The sequence below is a fragment of the Pongo abelii genome, chromosome 12, assembly GCF_028885655.2.
Source record: "Pongo abelii isolate AG06213 chromosome 12, NHGRI_mPonAbe1-v2.0_pri, whole genome shotgun sequence".
Lineage (NCBI taxonomy): Eukaryota > Metazoa > Chordata > Mammalia > Primates > Hominidae > Pongo > Pongo abelii.
This window is the reverse complement of record NC_071997.2, coordinates 43,425,384-43,447,048: the sequence shown is the minus strand read 5'-3', so window position 1 is coordinate 43,447,048 and position 21,665 is coordinate 43,425,384. Positions and strand designations below refer to the sequence as shown.

Genomic DNA, 21,665 nt, shown 5'->3' with positions numbered 1-21,665 from the left:
AGAATCAAACTGGATAATTTTTTTTTTTTTTTTTTTTTTTTGAGAGGGAGTCTCGTACTATCGCTGGGCTGGAGTGCAATGGTGCAATCTCAGCTCACTGGAATCTCTGTCTCCCAGGTTCACGTGATTCTCCTGCCTCAGCCTCCTGAGTAGCTGGGATTACAGGTGCAACCACCACACCTGGCTAATTTTTTGTATTTTTAGTAGAGATAGCATTTAACTATGTTGGGCAGACTGGTCTCGAACTCCTGACCTCGTGATCTGCCCACCTCAGCCTACCAAAGTGCTGGGATTACAGGCATAAGTCACTGCACCCGGCTGATAATTTTTAAAATAATTATTCTGGGTAAAGAAAAATATCTGTTTTATACTCTGTTGGTTGAATTATAAATTAATATAAACTTTCTTAAGAACAATTTAGAAATATTGATCAAAGATCTAAAACAGATCTAAAAAAGTTTCTATACTTTAACCGGAAGAATTTATCCAAAGTAAATAATTAGAAATGTAGAAAACTATGTGTATATAAAAGATGTTCCTTGTAGCATTATTACAAAAACTTTTTAAAACCTAAAATTCAATTCATCAATTAAATAATGAGATTTCCAAAGGGTAAAATTCTATACAGCCATTTAAACTATGATTCAAAAGAATATGCATTTAATTATTAGAGAAGTATTTGCAATTAAGAACTTGTGATATTATATCCAATAATTTCACACTCCATAAGATTAAGAAGCTTTCTTCCCTGTTAAATCCTAGAAGGAAAGTTCGCAATTACAAAACTTCTCCTTATACGTCTTTAATATAAAACAATAGTTCAAACATTTATTTAAAATTAGGTCATACTTCAAAAGAACCTACAGAGTTCTTTTTCCAATTCAAGTCTTTCATGCTGTAACTGCGATTTTATTTCTTCTTTTTCAGATAGTCTTTTTTGTAGCACACTAGCCTTATTTTTCATTTTTTGAATTTTTACTCTAAGTTGCTCACAATGATTATCTCTAAGTTCTATTGATCTTTTACATAAACAAAATGTATTTTTAATTTTCAATAGGTGAACACAATCTGTAACTGAGAAAAAACAAAGTAGAGATAAAATACATGAGTAGATTTTTGGATATAAAGGACTGTACATTTTTAACATGTATTCATTCATACATTGAACAAATATGTACATATTGAGTGCCTACAAGGTAGAAGATATTATAGTAAACTCTGCAGATAAGACAACACCTCTGCTATTGTTTTAGCTTAAAGTATAGTGAAGAACCAAGATAAAAAGGTGACAGTTATAAACTCAGATAGGTCCCGTAAAAAAAAAAAAACAAACCATAGTTACATGATTGCATAAGATAATTTGATCTATACTTCACCCAGGGAAGATTTCCCTGAGGAAGAGATGCTACACTGAGAAATGAAGGATGAGAAAGAAGCAGTTAAGCAAAGAGGAAAGCAAAGCACTCTGGCCAGTTTGCAGCATGTGCTGTGCTGAAGCTCTGCTGCAATCTGTTACTAGCTCTGATGGAGTAACAGATACTGATTTTTCATCTTATCTGAATGAATAAAAAACAAAACAGACAAGATACATTAAACAATGATTTTCAACACAGTGGACTTCAGGCAATGAAGTTGGTAGGTGATCACTGAAAGACAGAAAACAAATATAGCAGGCCTTACAAATGTCCCAGCTCTTTTGACAGAGTTTTGACAGAGGTTCGAGGCCATGACAAAGGGAGAAAATCTGACATAGAGCTGGGGTGATGAAGCTGAGAGGCTAGTAAAACTAAAGCAGATAGAGATCACAGGACAGAAAACTGGAGAGAAAAAAGCAGTAAAGGAAACAAATCCTGGAGATGTGCAGAGATTCCCTCTTGGGTATTTAGTGGAGTAATGAAAAGTGCTTGCGTGCTAGGAAACTTCCTAAGAACAATGGAAAATAGAATTAAACAAAAATGGTTAAAGAAAATTAGCAGAAACTACGTCTGGGATTCACACAATGACTGGAAGAGGGTCCATTCCCATGAGCCAGGCCAAAATACCACATACTTCACAGGACAATGACTATTCAGAAAGGTCTTGCCTCAGGAGTGAGGGATTACCCCAAATCTAAAAGCAAGAATGGAAAGATTATAAGTAAATCTCTGTACTCCAAATAAAACTCAAGACAATAAGTGAAGGCAGGGAAGGTTTTTTTAAAATAAAAAACAAACCATACTTGTAGAGACGCAAATTACATTGTCAGAAGTAAAAACTATAGTGGCTGGAAATAAACACAAATTAGAGATAACAAAGGGAAAATTCCTAAATTTGACATGATAAACTGCAAGAAACTTTCAAGCAGCTAATAGATAACTCCCCAAATAAAAAAGAAGAGGCAGAAAAAAAATTAAAGAGAAAATGGCCAAAAATATTCTAACCTTAATACAAACCATAATTCCACAGATTCAGGAAGGGTCTAGGACAGAAAAAAATGAAAACGTATCATTGTCATTTTTTATACCATCTATGATGTATAATATTACTGAAGGTGAACTGTGATAAGTTAAAATTATATACTAAAAATCCTAAACACTAAGATAGCAAAACAGTTATCACTAATAAACTCAAAAATATATATAAAATTGAATCATAAAAAACAGTTGACTAATCTAAAAGAAAGCAGGAAAAGAAGGGGAACAAAGAACAGTTGGGACTAATAGCAATCAAACAGCTACTAGACAAACATAACTATATCAATAATCACATTATAAATGACACTTGTCTAAGAACCTCAACTATAATACAGACTGTCAGGCTCAGCAAGAAAGCAAGACCCAACTACAGGCTGCCTAGAAGAAATGCACTTTAAATGTAAAGACACAAATTGGTTGTAAGGATGGAAAAAGATACATGCTAACAGTTGCCAGACGCAGCTGAGCAGGAGTGGCTGTATTAATACCAAAGTAGATTTCATAGCAAAAAAAAAAAAAATCCAGCAATAAATAACAAAAGGTCATGTCATAATAGTAAAAGGTTCAGTTAATCAACAAAACATAACAATCCTAAGTCTTTATGCCCCTAATAACAAACCAGCCTCACAATATATGAGACCAAAGTGGATAGAACTACAAAAAGAAACAGACAATTTCTAAGTAATCTGAGGTTTCAATACCCTTTACTCAATAAGTGATAGAACAAGAAGGCAGAAAATCAGTGAGAATAGACTTGAACAACACTATGCTTTTCAAGTACCCACGGAACACTTACCAAAACAAACCATATTTTAGGCCATACAACAACTCTCAATTAAAGGATTGAGTCAGAAGGATTTAAGTCATACAAAGTGCCCTGACCACAAATCAATCAGATTAAAGACCAATAACAAAAATAACTCTGGGAAATACTCAAATATTTGGAAACTAAGTAACACACATCTAAATAACCCTGGGTCAAACAGGTAATGAAAATAGAAATAGAAATTAGAAAATATTCTGAACTGAATAAAAATTTGTCAACCAGAATTTGTGGAATGCAGCTACAGCTGTACTTGAATACAAATTTTTAGCACTGCCGAATGTCTATATTAGAAGAGTCTTAAATCAGTGACCTTGACTTCTACCTTAAGCAACTAGATAAAAGAAGAGTGAATTAAACCCAAAGCAAGCAGAGGAAAGGAAATAATAAACATCTGCTGTGGTCTGAATGTTTGTCTTCCCCAAAATTTATATGCTGAAAGCCAATCACAGATGTGACGGTATTAGGAGGGGGATTTTTACAGGTAGTTGGTCATGACAGCCAAGCCCTCATGAATGGGATTAGTGCTTAGTGCTCTTATGCAACAGACCCCAGATCTCCTTCACCCCTTCTGCCAAGTGAGGGAGCAGAGAAAAAGAATTCATTCATGAACTAGGACGTGTTCCCTAACCATACACCAAACACGACAGCATCTGGATCTTGGACTTTGCTGACCCCACAACTGCGAGAAATCAACTTCCGTTGTTTGAAACAGTGTATGGTATTTTGTTATACTGTTGGTTCCCGAAGAAACAATAGAAAAAAATCAGCAACACAAAACACCTTGAGGAGATCAATAAATGTGATAAAGCTCCATTTAGCCAGGCTGCTCAGAAAAAAAGAAACAATACAAATTACTAATTTCAGAAATAAACAATGTGACATTATTATAGATTCTACAGATACTAAAAATGTAACAAGATATTATAATTTCTATGTAAGTAAACATGAAAACTTAGATAAAATTAAGAAATTCCTTTAAAAATGAAAATTAGCAAATCTCAATTAAGAAGCAATAGATAACGTAAATTGCCCTATATCTATAAAAGAAAGTTAAGTTATAGTTAAAAGTCTTCCTAAAAGAAAACTCCAGACCCAGCTAGCTATGCTGGTGAATTCTACAAAACATTTCTGGAAGAAAATAATACAATTATACATAAACTCTCCCAAAAGAAACAGAAAGAAGGAGTATATCTCAACTCAGTTTGTAATGTTAGCTTTACCCTGAATCAAAACCAGAAAATATTACCAACAAGAAAATTCCCTCATGAGCACGAATGTAAAAATTCAACCAATTTGTGATGCAACGAAGACATCCTCCAATAGCGGAGTGAATAAACTGTGGTTACACAGCCATACAGTGGAATATCACTCTACACATAAAGAAATGAGCAATCAATTCATGAAATTATGTGAAGGAACCTTAAATGCATATTACCAAGTGACATAAGCTAATCTGAAAAGGCTACTTACTGTATGATCCCAACTATATGATCAGGAAAAGGCAAAACTATGGATAAAGTAAAAGGGTGCCAAAGGGTAAGAGACAGCAGGAAAAGATACATAGGCAGAGCACAGAGGATTTTTAAGGAAGTCAAAATAATTTATATAACATGGATACACATCATTGTACATTTGTCCAAATCCATACATGTACAGTACCAAGAGTGAATCCCAATGCAAATTATGGGCTTTGGTTGATTGTGATGTGTCAATTTAGGCTCATCTATCATAGCAACTACCACTATGGTGAAGGATACTGGTAATGAAGGTGGCTAAACATGTATTGGGTTGGGGGTATACAAAAAAATATCTGAACCTCCCTCTCAATTTTGACAGGAACATAAAACTGGTCTAAAAAATAAAAGACTTTATAATAAATTGTAAATGAGACTTTAGCAAATTGAATCCAACAGTATAATAAAAAGGTAATACACCATAAACAAATGGGGTTTATTCCAGAAATGGAAGGTTGGCTTAACATTGAACCATCATCATTATTTACCATAAAATGAACTAAAAGAGAAGACCCATAGGATCATCCCAACAGATACAGGCATCTGATAAAATTTACTCCTGATGTTTCAAAGAAGAAACACTCTCAGCAACATAAGAATCTAAGGGAAGTTCTTCAGCATGATAAACGTCTATGATGAATCTACAGCTAACGTGCATCATAGTGAAAAACTGAATGCATTTCCCATAAGATGAGGAAGAACATAGGAATGTCTGCTTTCACTGCTTGTTTGTAGCATTGTTCTGAAGATTCTAGTTAATGCAGTCAGGCAAGAAAAAGAAATAAGAGGCATCCAAGTTTAAAAAAAGAAATAAAATTGTCTTTATACACAACCATCACCATACAATAGGTATGGGTAAACCCCAACCTGTGGGCCAGCTTCTTGTCTGATAAGCTTTTATTGGAACATGGCTGTGTTCATTAATTTATGGATGATCTATCGCTGCTCTTATACTAAAATGGCAGAGTTTATCAGCTGCAAAAGAGACCCTTTTGCCACAAGTCGAAAATATTCACTATTTTTAGTAAGAGGGTAGTTTGAGAAAGGTTTAACAACCTTTTGTCTATGAAGAAAATCTGATCAAATCTACCAACAATGTGCCAGAACTAATAAGTGAGTTTAACAAGATTGAAGGATACAAATTCAATATAGAAAAATTAACTGTATTTCTATATGCTAGCAGTAAACAATCAAATGAAAATTTTAAAACTATCATTTTCTATAGTTTTATTAAAATGTATATTTGGATTAGAAATGCTCAACCTGTATAAAGAAAGTCAAATACATCTACACTAACTAAACTATCATTTACAACTTCATCAAAAATGAAATACAGACAAATCTGATAAAATATGAAAAGACTTACACACTAACAATGACAAAATAGTACTGAGAAAATTAAATACTACCTCTATAAAAGCAGACATACACTTTATTGAGGAGTAGATTCACTATTGTTAAGATGTCAATTCTCCCCAAATTAATCTATACATATGATACAATCCCAACTTAATTTCCAACAAGCAAGCAGTCTTTATTTTATTGATAAGCTGATTCTAAAGTTCATGTGAAAATGCAAAGGATCTAGCATAGTCAAAACAGAACAAAGAACAAAATTGGAGGATTCATTTCAAGAATTACTATAAATCAATAGTAACCAAAACAGTGTGCCAGAGGTACAGGCTGAGTATCCATTACTCAAAATGCTTCAGACTAGAAGTTTTTCAGATTTTGGATTTTGGAATATTTGCATATACATGATGAGATATCTTGGGGCTAGGACCCAAGTCTAAACACAAAATATATTTATTTTTCATATTTACCTTATACACAAAGACTGAAGGTAATTTTAAACAATACTTTTAATAATTTGGGGCATGAAACAATGTTTGTACACATGAGATCGGATATAGAATTTTTCCACTGTGGTGTCTATGTTGGCAATCAAAAAGTCTGGGGTTTTAGAGCATTTCAGATTTGGGATATTTAAATTAGCAATGCTCAACCTGTATAAAGAAAGTCAAATACAGACAATCCCCAACTTAAGGTGGTTTGACTTATTGACTTTACAGTGGGTTTACTTAAGTATTAAATTGCTTTTGACTCAAACATTGGGTTTCCCACAATTTGGGGAGCATCTGCAAATTAATAAAACTCAATAGACAGTCCAGAAATAGATAACACATATGCAACCAGCTTATGACTGACAAAGGCAGGATGGCAATGCAGTGAAGAAAGGATAGCCTTTTCAACATGTGGTGTTGGAACAACTGGCTGTCCATACCCCCAAAAAGTGAACTTGAATCCATACCTCACCTCACTCCATAAACAAAAGAAAACTCAAAATGGAGCATAGATTTAAATGTAAGATCCAAATCTATAAAATTTCTAGAACAAACATAGGAAAAATCTTTGTGACCTTGTGCTAGGCAAACATTTTTTACATATGACACAAAATGCAAAATCTGTAATTCAACAAACAATGAAATTGGACTTCATTATGATTAAAATCTTCTGCTCTTCAAAAGATACTACAAAGCTAGTGAAAAGTCAACCCAAAAACTGGAAAAAATACCCTTGTAAAAAAGTAGCTAAAAAGTAATAGTATCCAAATACATACAGAATTATTAAAACTCAACAAGTAAGAAAACATCAATCTACTTTTTTAAATGGCAAAAGATTTGAAAAGACAGTTCAACAAAGAAGATGTACAGATGGCAAATAAACACATGGAAAGATGCTCAACATTTTAGTCATTAGGATCGTGTACATTAAACCCATAATAATATACATAATACACCCATCAGAATGACTAAAATTTAAAAAAATAAATACAGCAGTAGTGTGACAACATAGCAACTAGAATGGTCATTTACTGCTGATGAGAATAGAAAACAGTATAAATATTTTGGAAAACCATTTAGCAGCTTTTAAAAACAGGAACATAAATGGCCATGAGGAGACGTTAGTGGGTGATGGATATATGTTGACTATCTCGATGGTGGTAATAGTTTCACGTGTGTACATCTGTTAAAACTTATCAAATGGTACCTTTTACATGTGTGCACTTTATCACATATCAATTATATCACACTAAAGCTACTGATTGTAGGAGCAAACACCTAAGGCACTGGCTGTGGCACAGAGAAGGGTATGCAATGATGCAATATAAAGCTCGAGGACTGAGATCCATACCTTATAGCAATAAATGGCAGCTGGGTTTTCAGCAAGCACGTAACATGATCAGGTGTGATTTTTTACAACTATATAATTATGATTGCAGAACAGGCCATGGTTTTGGAAGGTAGAATAGTAGGAAAGACAGTTAGAAGGTTATCACAGTATTTCAGGTGGGAGGAAATGGTAACCTGACCATGGGTAAACGAGTAATGGCATAGAAGAGAAGCAGAGTAAACAAACACATTGGGTGTGCCATTCACACTGAGAAAAGTACAGTGAAATGATCATAGCTCTTTGGCTGAGAGGGTACAAGATACAGTAGTTTTCATTCTATTTTAACATAAGGCATATTTCTGAGATGAACATTCTTGTAACATATCAGTATTCTATGGTACCGTGCTAAGCAATGTGTGCATACATTGCTATAGGATTTTAAAAAAGCCTTATATTTATGCATTGGTCCTACCTTTACACTTCATTTCATGTTGATCAATGAGTAATATGACTTTCTTACAATTAGAGCAAAGCGAGTCATCATCCTCTGAGGCTATGTGAGATGACTGAATTATGTCATCAAGGTCATCCCTAGAATGTATTTGGTTTTTCACCTACAAAATAAATAACACTGTTTCAAAATGTCCCCAAAATATTTATAGCATATACTAAATGTACAGAAGTGGGAATTACCCATCTGTTTATACAAGCACAAACACAGGTACTTGTTCTGTACTTTTTTTTTAAGCAATTTCCTTTATGTTGACTCTAGTTCAGAAGACCACATGGTCTACGGATAAATTATTTTCCAGTTCCTATGCCATTTAGAAAACTGACAGAGAGACTTGGGTTAATTAAGGAACAAAGATTAAGAGAATGTCTTCCTGAGCTTAAATTATTTTAATTGCAAAAACAATCTATTTATACATACAATTATGTATTTAGATAACCCCATTTTACACAAGAGATTTTCATAAGTAAAATATTCAAATGGATCAAATAATTGGTGAAGAGAAAAACCAGAGTAGCAGCAAGTGGCCCTCTAAGTCTTTTTGAAGTTGAATTTTCTCCAAAGCCAGGAACTCTACTTTACTTGTAATATGCTTACCTCATTCTTAAATCTTTGCATAGATCACTTAATTCCACTTCTAGACATACTGCTGATGTTCTGTCACCATGTGGTGGAGAATAATGCACATTTTCTAATTCAAGTTTTATGCTTTCATACTTATTTGCACTGCAGTTGTCATATAACAACTTCTGGAACACATTCTGTATTGGTTTTGTACTGTTGTGTTTGTAACAACAGAAACACCATAATCTTTTTTTTTTTTTTTTTTTTAATCACATGCTTCATTTCTTTGGAGCAGGTAAGCCACATATCTAAAAGGCTTTTTGAATCACTAAATTGAGGCATATGTCCGATGTTTAATTTCCAATCGGTGGTGTTTTGGTTTTTTGTCATTTGCCTAACAAACTATTTGTCTTCTTTTATTTCAACCATAACTACTTCTGGGTTTCTTGCTTTCGTACTTTCTGCATCACTATAACAATTTTCCTTGCCTGGGTTAAAAACATGTTCAGTATCTGGTTTGTTGTCATTTTCACAGTCTACTTTATTTCTATTTAAATAAAGCTCCGAAGGTGACTGGCAAGCATATTCTGGGGACCCAGAGTATGAATGAGATAGAAAGGCATTTTTGAGACTGGGTTATTTTTGTTCAGGAAATATCTAGACTACTACAGAGACAGACATGCCAGATGCATCACTTTCCTGACAATCAGGTGAATCATTTGTCAAATTAGAGGGTATTTACTTAAGTTTGTTCTTCCTGTAGAGTTATTATGTAGTTGCTCTTCCTCCATACAAGCAGTTTTGTAATTTTCACAAATTTCACCGAAACTCTGCTTTAACTTGTGATGAATTTTAAAGTTTTTTTTACCCTAATTTGTCTTGTTTGATCCACATTCTCTCATACTTTTGTGCACAAGTAAGTCCTGCATATATAAAGAGGTCCTTTCTATCACAACACTTTCTCACTACTAGTTGTTGAGACAATTTTTGCACATGCAAAAATGGAAGATAAATTTGCTAGTTTTGTTCCTCAGATGTCTTTTCTGTCAGAGTACATGTTTTAAAAATAACTTTATCTTTAAATAATCAAGTGTAAAAAGAGAAAAATTAAAAAATAATTAAAGTTTAATATTAAACTTCTTAATCTATGTTTACCAACTCCCAAATCACTGGATTGTAAGTAAGAAGTGAAAAATAATTTGCATTAGCCTAAAATAAGTGAAAAACATAAACCATGAAACTTTAATTTGTCACTGTTTGTTTGGACTAAACTTGACTAATTCATTATGTGCTAAATTTCCCAAAAATGAATTAGGAGATGACTTGTGGTACTATAAAGGCACCATCACTTTAAAAGATTTTATCACTATATATACAGTGTACACTTGAGTGCTTTTTCCAAAGATTACTAACTAATGATTAGGCAAACTTTAAGTTATTAGGAAACAAAATCAACACCAGTCAGTAAGAAAAGCAAATTCTTACATTTTAATGCAAATTACATATTGTAATATGATTGACAGTGTTATATATTTATATAGATTATAGGCTTAAGTTCTAAGGTCTACTAATGACAGTGGATTTAATGAATTTAACAATATTTATAGATTTTCTGTATTGAAATACATTAGGCAGTTATTGTTTGTACCCTAATACCAAAGGTGCCATTCTGCAAGGTATAATTCTCTTGATAGCCAGTTGGGTTGATTTTATGACCCGTTCTCTCCCTGAACATAGAAACTGAAGTCAGAGATCAAAAGGGAAAATAAATTCTTAACCTTGGTATTAGTGACTGGCAATAAAAAAACTGCAAAGTTTGAACCACTAGCAATAATTACTCCTTTATCTGAATCCAATACAGTGGTCATCACTGTTAAATTGTTCATAATTTCTATTGCTTAAAATTGTAATTCAATATTTGATGTTACCTTCTTTATTATAATAGAAAGTTATAAAAATAGAAGTGCAAACAATATCAGGAACTTTTTAATTCAATTCCAAGGGTAAAGATTAGATGTAAGTTGCTATAGATTCCAACACTATTTTAAGTTTTATAACTAGTTAAATGTTTTTAAAATGAAATATTAAATTATAATCAACTGATACTAAAAGGCTAATCCAAAGGTAAATTCATTACGAATATGCTGTATTACCAAAGCAAGGAAAACAAGATTAAACCAGAAATTTGATTTTAAATTTTTACATACCCGTGGCTGGTTATTTTCATATTCTTCAAGGCTCTTTTGCTCTCCATCTGATGCCATTTCTAAGACTTGTTCTGCTAAAAAAATTATATATTTAGTTAAAATGAGCTACACAGAACAGTTAGATAAAAGCCATGGTCAGCCAGGCACGGTGGCTCACGCCTGTAGTTCCAGCACCTTGGGAGGCCAAGGCAGGCAGATCATGAGGTCAGGAGATCGAGACCATCCTGGCTAACAAGGTGAAACCCCGTCTCTGCTAAAAAATACAAAAAATTAGCTGGGTGTGGTGGTGGGCACCTGCAGTCCCAGCTACTTGAGAGGCTGAGGCAGGAGAATGGCATGAACCCGGGAGGTGGAGCTTGCAATGAGCCGAGATCACACCACTGCACCTCCAGCCTGGGCAGCAGAGTGATACTCCAGCTCAAAAAAAAAAAAAAAAAAAAAAAAAAGCCGTAGTCTTTCTAAAACCAGAAAATAAAAGTGTTTAAACGAAGCTTAATCTTTACTATAATATTTACTTCTTTAAGAAATGCTTTTAATCCTCCAAAACTTCAGCAAACCACTTGGGGAGGCACTAGATGTCACCAGGTTCAAGCCATGCAAACATGGTCAAAGATTCACTCACAAATTCATCCACCCAACATCAATGAACAAAATCATCAGAAATAAAACAAAATGTAAAAATCCAATAGAAACAGATAAAGTAACAGCACACTGTTCTTTACTTCACAATAGTACCTTTATAACAGCACATTGAGCCTGCTGTTCATTATTAATCATTTCCAAAATGACTGCTACCATTTACACTTTCATCAATGTGCAGTCTCTTCTTTATATCTAAAATATTTTCCTCAACTATTCTGACAAATTTCTTTCATAATTTAAGACTCAGACAGCTATGTGAAGTCTTTCTTGATTCTGGCTATCTTTCCTCAGATAAACGGCTTTATTTAATACAGGTTTTATAAAATATGTAGTTAAGGTTTCAAAAGTGAGATTATGTCTCAACTAACTATAATTAAAATAGAAGAGTGTATCTGTTCCAATATAAACATGTTGACTGATAATGAGAAAAATGATCCTTATAAAGAATAGCAAATCATGATCCTGAGAGAGTAAGTGTCAAAGCTGACGGGAGGATACTATGGCCTATCTTTAATGCAATACATCAGATTCAATTACACCATTATACTACAAGCATTTATCATGTCCAACTATTTTTCCTATTATTTAGGAAGTACAAAGTTGTGAGGACACGTCCAATAAATATATAATTTATTTCTCTTTTTTTTTTCTTTTTTTTTAATTATACTTTAAGTTTTAGGGTACATATGCACAATGTGCAGGTTAATTACATACGTATACATGTGCCATGCTGGTGTGCTGCACCCATTAACTCGTCATTCACATTAGGTATATCTCCTAATGCTATCCCTCCGCCCTCCTCCCACCCCACAACAGTCCCCAGAATGTGATGTTCCCCTTCCTGTGTCCATGTGTTCTCATTGTTCAAGTCCCATCTATGAGTGAGAACATGCGGTGTTTGGTTTTTTGTCCTTGCGATAGTTTACTGAGAATGATGATTTCCAATTTCATCCATGTCCCTACAAAGGACATGAACTCATCATTTTTTATGGCTGCATAGTATTCCATGGTGTACATGTGCCACATTTTCTTAATCCAGTCTATCATTGTTGGACATTTGGGTTGGTTCCAAGTCTTTGCTATTGTGAATAGTGCCGCAATAAACATACGTGTGCATGTGTCTTTATAGCAGCATGATTTATAGTCCTTTGGGTATATACCCAGTAATGGGATGGCTGGGTCAAATGGTATTTCTAGTTCTAGGTCCCTGCAGAATTGCCACACTGACTTCCACAATGGTTGAACTAGTTTACAGTCCCACCAACAGACTGTTGGCATTCCTATTTCTCCACATCCTCTCCAGCACCTGTTGTTTCCTGACTTTTTAATGATTGCCATTCTAACTGGTGTGAGATGGTATCTCATTGTGGTTTTGATTTGCATTTCTGTGATGGCCAGTGATGATGAGCATTTTTTCCTGTGTCTTTTGGCTGCATAAATGTCTTCTTTCGAGAAGTGTCTGTTCATATCCTTTGCCCACTTTTTGATGGGGTTGTTTGTTTTTTCCTTGTAAATTTGTTTCAGTTCATTGTAGATTCTGGCTATTAGCCCTTTGTCAGATGAGTAGGTTGTGAAAATTTTCTCCCATTTTGTAGGTTGCCTGGTCACTCTGATGGTAGTTTCTTTTGCTGTGCAGAAGCTCTTTAGCTTAATTAGATCCCATTTGTCAATTTTGGCTTTTGTTGCCATTGCTTTTGGTGTTTTAGACATGAAGTCCTTGCCCATGCCTATGTCCTGAATGGTAATGCCCAGGTTTTCTTCTAGGGTTTTTATGGTTTTAGGTCTAACGTTTAAGTCTTTAATCCATCTTGAATTAATTTTTGTATAGGGTGTAAGGAAGGGATCCAATTTTAGCTTTCTACATATGGCTAGCCAGTTTTCCCAGCACCATTTATTAAATAGGGAATCCTTTCCCCATTTCTTGTTTTTGTCAGGTTTGTCAAAGATCAGATAGTTGTAGATATGCGGCATTATTTCTGAGGGCTCTGTTCTGTTCCATTGATCTATGTCTCTGTTTTGATACCAGTACCATGCTGTTTTGGTTACTGTAGCCTTGTAGTATAGTTTGAAGTCAGGTAGTGTGATGCCTCCAGCTTTGTTCTTTTGGCTTAGGATTGACTTGGCAATGTGGGCTCTTTTTTGGTTCCATATGAACTTTAAAGTAGTTTTTTCCAATTCTGTGAAGAAAGTCATTGGTAGCTTGATAGGGATGGCATTGAATCTATAACTTATCTTGGGTAGGATGGCCATTTTCATGATATTGATTCTTCCTACCCATGAGCATGGAATGTTCTTCCATTTGTTTGTATCCTCTTTTATTTCATTGAGCAGTGGTTTGTAGTTCTCCTTGAAGAGGTCCTTCACGTCCCTTGTAAGTTGGATTCCTAAGTATTTTATTCTCTTTGAAGCAATTGTAAATGGGAGTTCACTCATGATTTGGCTCTCTGTTTGTCTGTTATTGGTGTATAAGAATGCTTGTGATTTTTGTACATTGATTTTGTATCCTGAGACTTTGCTGAAGTTGCTTATCAGCTTAAGGAGATTTTGGGCTGAGACAATGGGGTTTTCTAGATATACAATCATGTCATCTGCAAACAGGGACAATTTGACTTCCTCTTTTCCTACTTGAATACCCTTGATTTCCTTCTCCTGCCTAATTGCCCTGGCCAGAACTTCCAACACTATGTTGAATAGAAGTGGTGAGAGAGGGCATCCCTGTCTTGTGCCAGTTTTCAAAGGGAATGCTTCCAGTTTTTGCCCATTCAGTATGATATTGGCTGTGGGTTTGTCATAGATAGCTCTTATTATTTTGAGATACGTCCCATCAATACCTAATTTATTGAGAGTTTTTAGCATGAAGCGTTGTTGAATTTTGTCAAAGGCCTTTTCTGCATCTATTGAGATAATCATGTGGTTTTTGTCTTTGGTTCTGTTTATATGCTGGATTACATTTATTGATTTGCGTATATTGAATCAGCCTTGCATCCCAGGGATGAAGCCCACTTGATCATAGTGGATAAGCTTTTTGATGTGCTGCTGGATTCAGTTTGCCAGTATTTTATTGAGGATTTTTGCATCAATGTTCAGCAAGGATATTGGTCTAAAATTCTCTTTTTTGGTTGTGTCTCTGCCTGGCTTTGGAATCAGGATGATGCTGGCCTCATAAAATGAGTTAGGGAGGATTCCCTCTTTTTCTATTGATTGGAATAGTTTCAGAAGGAATGGTACCAGCTCCTCTTTGTACCTCTGGTAGAATTCGGCTGTGAATCCATCTGGTCCTGGACTCTTTTTGGTTGGTAAGCTATTCATTATTGCCACAATTTCAGCTCCTGTTATTGGTCTATTCAGAGATTCAACTTCTTCCTGGCTTAGTCTTCGGAGAGTGTATGTGTCCAGGAATTTATCCATTTCTTCTAGATTTTCTAGTTTATTTGTGTAGAGATGTTTGTAGTATTCTCTGACGGTAGTTTGTATTTCTGTGGGATCGGTGGTGATATCCCCTTTATCATTTTTTATTGCATCTATTTTATTCTTTCTCTTTTTTTCTTTATTGGGCTTGCTAGTGGTCTATCAATTTTGTTGATCCTTTCAAAATACCAGCTCCTGGATTCATTAATTTTTTGAAGGGTTTTTTTGGTCTCTATTTCCTTCAATTCTGCTCTGATTTTAGTTATTTCTTGCCTTCTGCTAGCTTTTGAATGTGTTTGCTCTTGCTTTTCTAGTTCTTTTAATTGTGATGTTAGGGTGTCTATTTTAGATCTTTCCTGCTTTCTCTTGTGGGCATTCAGTGGTATAAATTTCCCTCTACACACTGCTTTGAATGTGTCCCAGAGATTCTGGTATGTCGTGTCTTTGTTCTTGTTGGTTTCAAAGAACATCTTTATTTCTGCCTTCATTTCGTTATGTACCCAGTAGTCATTCAGAAGCAGGTTGCTTAGTTTCCATGTAGTTGAGTGGTTCTGAGTGAGTTTCTTAATCCTGAGTTCTAGTTTGATTGCACTGTGGTCTGAGAGACAGTTTGTTATAATTTCTGTTCTCTTACATTTGCTGAGGAGAGCTTTACTTCCAACTATGTGGTCTATTTTGGAATAGGTGTGGTGTGGTGCTGAAAAAAATGTATATTCTGTTGATTTGGGGTGGAGAGTTCTGTAGATGTCTATTAGGTCCACTTGGTGCAGAGCTGAGTTCAATTCCTGGGTATCCTTGTCAACTTTCTGTCTCGTTGATCTGTCTAATATTGAGAGTGGGGTGTTAAAGTCTCCCATTATTATTGTGTGGGAGTCTAAGTCTCTTTGTAGGTCACTCAGGACTTGCTTTATGAATCTGGGTGCTCCTGTATTGGGTGCATATATATTTAGGAGAGTTAGCTCTTCTTGTTGAATTGATCCCTTTACCGTAATGTAATGGCCTTTGTCTCTTTTGACCTTTGTTGGTTTAAAGTCCGTTTTATCAGAGACTAGGATTGCAACCCCTGCCTTTTTTTGTTTTCCATTTGCTTGGTAGATCTTCCTCCATCCTTTTTTCTTTTTTTTTTTAATTTTTTTTTCCTTCATAATTCTTTTAATGCAACAAATGTTTATTTAACATTTACTGCTTCTAATCTTTGACAGACATAAAGATGAATAAACCATGCCACGATTTTTAAAGGAGCTCACTATATCATAAGAAAGCGGATTCACATGGACAACTCTATAAGATAAAGTGGTAAATTTAGGCTGGCTTGTGAAACAAAGGATTATAGGTATAGTTAAGAGGTGGAATTTATTTTACTTGGAGAATTTCAGTTACCTTTATATTCTTTGTCTAACCTTTCATGTTTCTCTTTCTTCAGAAACAGAGCACCTTTTTCCTGACACATTCATTTCCCCCTATGGAGTAGAGCAGTTGTTTTCTTTTTTTTTTCTTTTTTCTTTTTATTATTATTATTATTATTATTATTATTATACTTTAGGCTCTATGGTACATGTGCGCAATGTGCAGGTAACTTACATATGTATACATGTGCCATGCTGGTGTGCTGCACCCACCAACTCGTCATCTAGCATTAGGTATATCTCCCAATGCTATCCCTCTCCCCTCCCCCCACCCCACAACAGTCCCCGAAGTGTGATGTTCCCCTTCCTGTGACCATGTGTTCTCATCGTTCAATTCCCACCTATGAGTGAGAATATGCGGTGTTTGGTTTTTTGTTCTTGCGATAGTTCACTGAGAATGATGATTTCCAATTTCATCCATGTCCCTACAAAGGACATGAACTCATCATTTTTTATGGCTGCATAGTATTCCATGGTGTATATGTGCCACATTTTCTTAATCCAGTCTATCATTGTTGGACATTTGGGTTGGTTCCAAGTCTTTGCTATTGTGAATAATGCCGCAATAAACATACGTGTGCATGTGTCTTTATAGCAGCATGATTTATAGTCCTTTGGGTATATACCCAGTAATGGGATGGCTGGGTCAAATGGAATTTCTAGTTCTAGATCCCTGAGGAATCGCCACACTGACTTCCACAAAGGTTGAACTAGTTTACAGTCCCACCAACAGTGTAAAAGTGTTCCTATTTCTCCACATCCTCTCCAGCACCTGTTGTTTCCTGACTTTTTAATGATTGCCATTCTAACTGGTGTGAGATGGTATCTCATTGTGGTTTTGATTTGCATTTCTCTGATGGCCAGTGATGGTGAGCATTTTTTCCTGTGTCTTTTGGCTGCATAAATGTCTTCTTTTGAGAAGTGTCTGTTCATGTCCTTCCCCCACTTTTTGATGGGGTTGTTTGTTTTTTTCTTGTAAATTTGTTGGAGTTCATTGTAGATTCTGGATATTAGCCCTTTGTCAGATGAGTAGGTTGCAAAAATTTTCTCCAATTTTGTAGGTTGCCTGTTCACTCTGATGGTAGTTTCCTTTTCTGTGCAGAAGCTCTTTAGTTTAATTAGATCCCATTTGTCAATTTTGGCTTTTGTTGCCATTGCTTTTGGTGTTTTAGACATGAAGTCCTTGCTCATGCCTATGTCCTGAATGGTAATGCCTAGGTTTTCTTCTAGGGTTTTTATGGTTTTAGGTCTAACATTTAAGTCTTTAATCCATCTTGAATTGATTTTTGTATAAGGTGTAAGGAAGGGATCCAGTTTCAGCTTTCTACATATGGCTAGCCAGTTTTCCCAGCACCATTTATTAAATAGGGAATCCTTTCCCCATTTCTTGTTTTTGTCAGGTTTGTCAAAGATCAGATAGTTGTAGATATGTGGCATTATTTCTGACGGCTCTGTTCTGTTCCATTGATCTATATCTCTGTTTTGGTACCAGTACCATGCTGTTTTGGTTACTGTAGCCTTGTAGTATAGTTTGAAGTCAGGTAGTGTGATGCCTCCAGCTTTGTTCTTTTGGCTTAGGATTGACTTGGCGATGCGGGCTCTTTTTTGATTCCATATGAACTTTAAAGTAGTTTTTTCCAATTCTGTGAAGAAAGTCATTGGTAACTTGATGGGGATGGCATTGAATCTGTAAATTACCTTGGGAAGGATGGCCATTTTCATGATATTGATTCTTCCTACCCATGAGCATGGAATGTTCTTCCATTTGTTTGTATCCTCTTTTATTTCCTTGAGCAGTGGTTTGTAGTTCTCCTTGAAGAGGTCCTTCACATCCCTTGTAAGTTGGATTCCTAGGTATTTTATTCTCTTTGAAGCAATTGTGAATTGGAGTTCACTCATGATTTGGCTCTCTGTTTGTCTGTTATTGATGTATAAGAATGCTTGTGATTTTTGTACATTGATTTTGTATCCTGAGACTTTGCTGAAGTTGCTTATCAGCTTAAGGAGATTTTGGGCTGAGACAATGGGGTTTTCTAGATATACTATCATGTCATCTGCAAACAGGGACAATTTGACTTCCTCTTTTCCTACTTGAATACCCTTGATTTCCTTCTCCTGCCTAATTGCCCTGGCCAGAACTTCCAACACTATGTTGAATAGAAGTGGTGAGAGAGGGCATCCCTGTCTTGTGCCAGTTTTCAAAGGGAATGCTTCCAGTTTTTGCCCATTCAGTATGATATTGGCTGTGGGTTTGTCATAGATAGCTCTTATTATTTTGAGATACGTCCCATCAATACCTAATTTATTGAGAGTTTTTAGCATGAAGCGTTGTTGAATTTTGTCAAAGGCCTTTTCTGCATCTATTGAGATAATCATGTGGTTTTTGTCTTTGGTTCTGTTTATATGCTGGATTACATTTATTGATTTGCGTATATTGAACCAGCCTTGCATCCCAGGGATGAAGCCCACTTGATCATGGTGGATAAGCTTTTTGATGTGTTGCTGGATTCTGTTTGCCAGTATTTTATTGAGGATTTTTGCATCAGTGTTCATCAAGGATATTGGTCTAAAATTCTCTTTTTTGGTTGTGTCTCTGCCAGGCTTTGGTATCAGGATGATGCTGGCCTCATAAAATGAGTTAGGGAGGATTCCCTCTTTTTCTATTGATTGGAATAGTTTCAGAAGGAATGGTACCAGCTCCTCCTTGTACCTCTGGTAGAATTCGGCTGTGAACCCATCTGGTCCTGGACTTTTTTTGGTTGGTAAGCTATTGATTATTGCCACAATTTCAGCTCCTGTTATTGGTCTATTCAGAGATTCAACTTCTTCCTGCTTTAGTCTTGGGAGGGTGTATGTGTTGAGGAATTTATCCATTTCTTCTAGATTTTCTAGTTTATTTGCGTAGAGGTGTTTGTAGTATTCTCTGATGGTAGTTTGTATTTCTGTGGGATCGGTGGTGATATCCCCTTTATCATTTTTTATTGCATCTATTTGATTCTTCTCTCTTTTTTTCTTTATTAATCTTGCTAGCGGTCTATCAATTTTGTCGATCCTTTCAAAAAACCAGCTCCTGGATTCATTTATTTTTTGAAGGGTTTTTTGTGTCTCTATTTCCTTCAATTCTGCTCTGATTTTAGTTATTTCTTGCCTTCTGCTAGCTTTTGAATGTGTTTGCTCTTGCTTTTCTAGTTCTTTTAATTGTGATGTTAGGGTGTCAATTTTGGATCTTTCCTGCTTTCTCTTGTGGGCATTTAGTGCTATAAATTTCCCTCTACACACTGCTTTGAATGCAGCCCAGAGATTCTGGTATGTTGTGTCTTGGTTCTCATTGGTTTCAAAGAACATCTTTATTTCTGCCTTCATTTCGTTATGTACCCAGTAGTCATTCAGGAGCAGGTTGTTCAGTTTCCATGTAGATGAGCGGTTTTGAGTGAGATTCTTAATCCTGAGTTCTAGCTTGATTGCACTGTGATCTGAGAGATAGTTTGTTATAATTTCTGTTCTTTTACATTTATTGAGGAGAGCTTTACTTCCAAGTATATGGTCAATTTTGGAATAGGTGTGGTGTGGTGCTGAAAAAAATGTATATTCTGTTGATTTGGGGTGGAGAGTTCTGTAGATGTCTATTAGGTCCGCTTGGTGCAGAGCTGAGTTCAATTCCTGGGTATCCTTGTTGACTTTCTGTCTCGTTGATCTGTCTAATGTTGACAGTGGGGTGTTAAAGTCTGCCATTATTAATGTGTGGGAGTCTAAGTCTCTTTGTAGGTCACTCAGGACTTGCTTTATGAATCTGGGTGCTCCTGTATTGGGTGCATATATATTTAGGATAGTAGCTCTTCTTGTTGAATTAATCCCTTTACCATTATGTAATGGCCTTCTTTGTCTCTTTTGATCTTTGTTGGTTTAAAGTCTGTTTTATCAGAGACTAGGATTGCAACCCCTGCCTTTTTTTGTTTTCCATTTGCTTGGTAGATCTTCCTCCATCCTTTTATTTTGAGCCTATGTGTGTCTCTGCACGTGAGATGGGTTTCCTGAATACAGCACACTGATGGGTCTTGAGTCTTTATCCAATTTGCCAGTCTGTGTCTTTTAATTGGAGCATTTAGTCCATTTACTTTTAAAGTTAATATTGTTATGTGTGAATCTGAGCCTGTCATTATGATGTTAGCTGGTTATTTTGCTCGTTAGTTGATGCAGTCTCTTCCTAGTCTCGATGGTCTTTACATTTCGGTATGATTTTGCAGTGGCTGGTACCGGTTGTGCCTTTCCATGTTTAGTGCTTCCTTCAGGAGCTCTTTTAGGGCAGGCCTGGTGGTGACAAAATCTCTCAGCATTTGCTTGTCTGTAAAGTATTTTATTTCTCCTTCACTTATGAAGCTTAGTTTGGCAGGATATGAAATTCTGGGTTGAAAATTGTTTTCTTTAAGAATGTTGAACATTGGCCCCCACTCTCTTCTGGCTTGTAGGGTTTCTGCCGAGAGATCCGCTGTTAGTCTGATGGGCTTCCCTTTGATGGTAACCCGACCTTTCTCTCTGGCTGCCCTTAACATTTTTTCCTTCATTTCAACTTTGGTGAATCTGACAATTATGTGTCTTGGAGTTGCTCTTCTCGAGGAGTATCTTTGTGGTGTTCTCTGTATTTCCTGAATCTGAATATTGGCCTGCCTTGCTAGATTGGGGAAGTTCTCCTGGATAATATCCTGCAGAGTGTTTTCCAACTTGTTTCCATTCTCCCCGTCACTTTCAGGTACACCAATCAGACGTAGATTTGGTCTTTTCACATAGTCCCACATTTCTTGGAGGCTTTGCTCATTTCTTTTTCTTCTTTTTTCTCTAAACTTTCCTTCTCACTTCATTTCATTCATTTCATCTTCCAGGGCTGATACCCTTTCTTCCATTTGATCGCATCGGCTCCTGAGGCTTCTGCATTCTTCACGTAGTTCTCGAGCCTTGGTTTTCA

General features: G+C 35.7%; 1 pseudogene; it reads right to left on the bottom strand.

Annotated features, from left to right (window-relative positions):
• LOC129057524 (ankyrin repeat domain-containing protein 36B-like) overlaps positions 1 to 21,665 on the bottom strand; it is a 41,236-nt pseudogene that overhangs the window by 7,846 nt on the left and 11,725 nt on the right.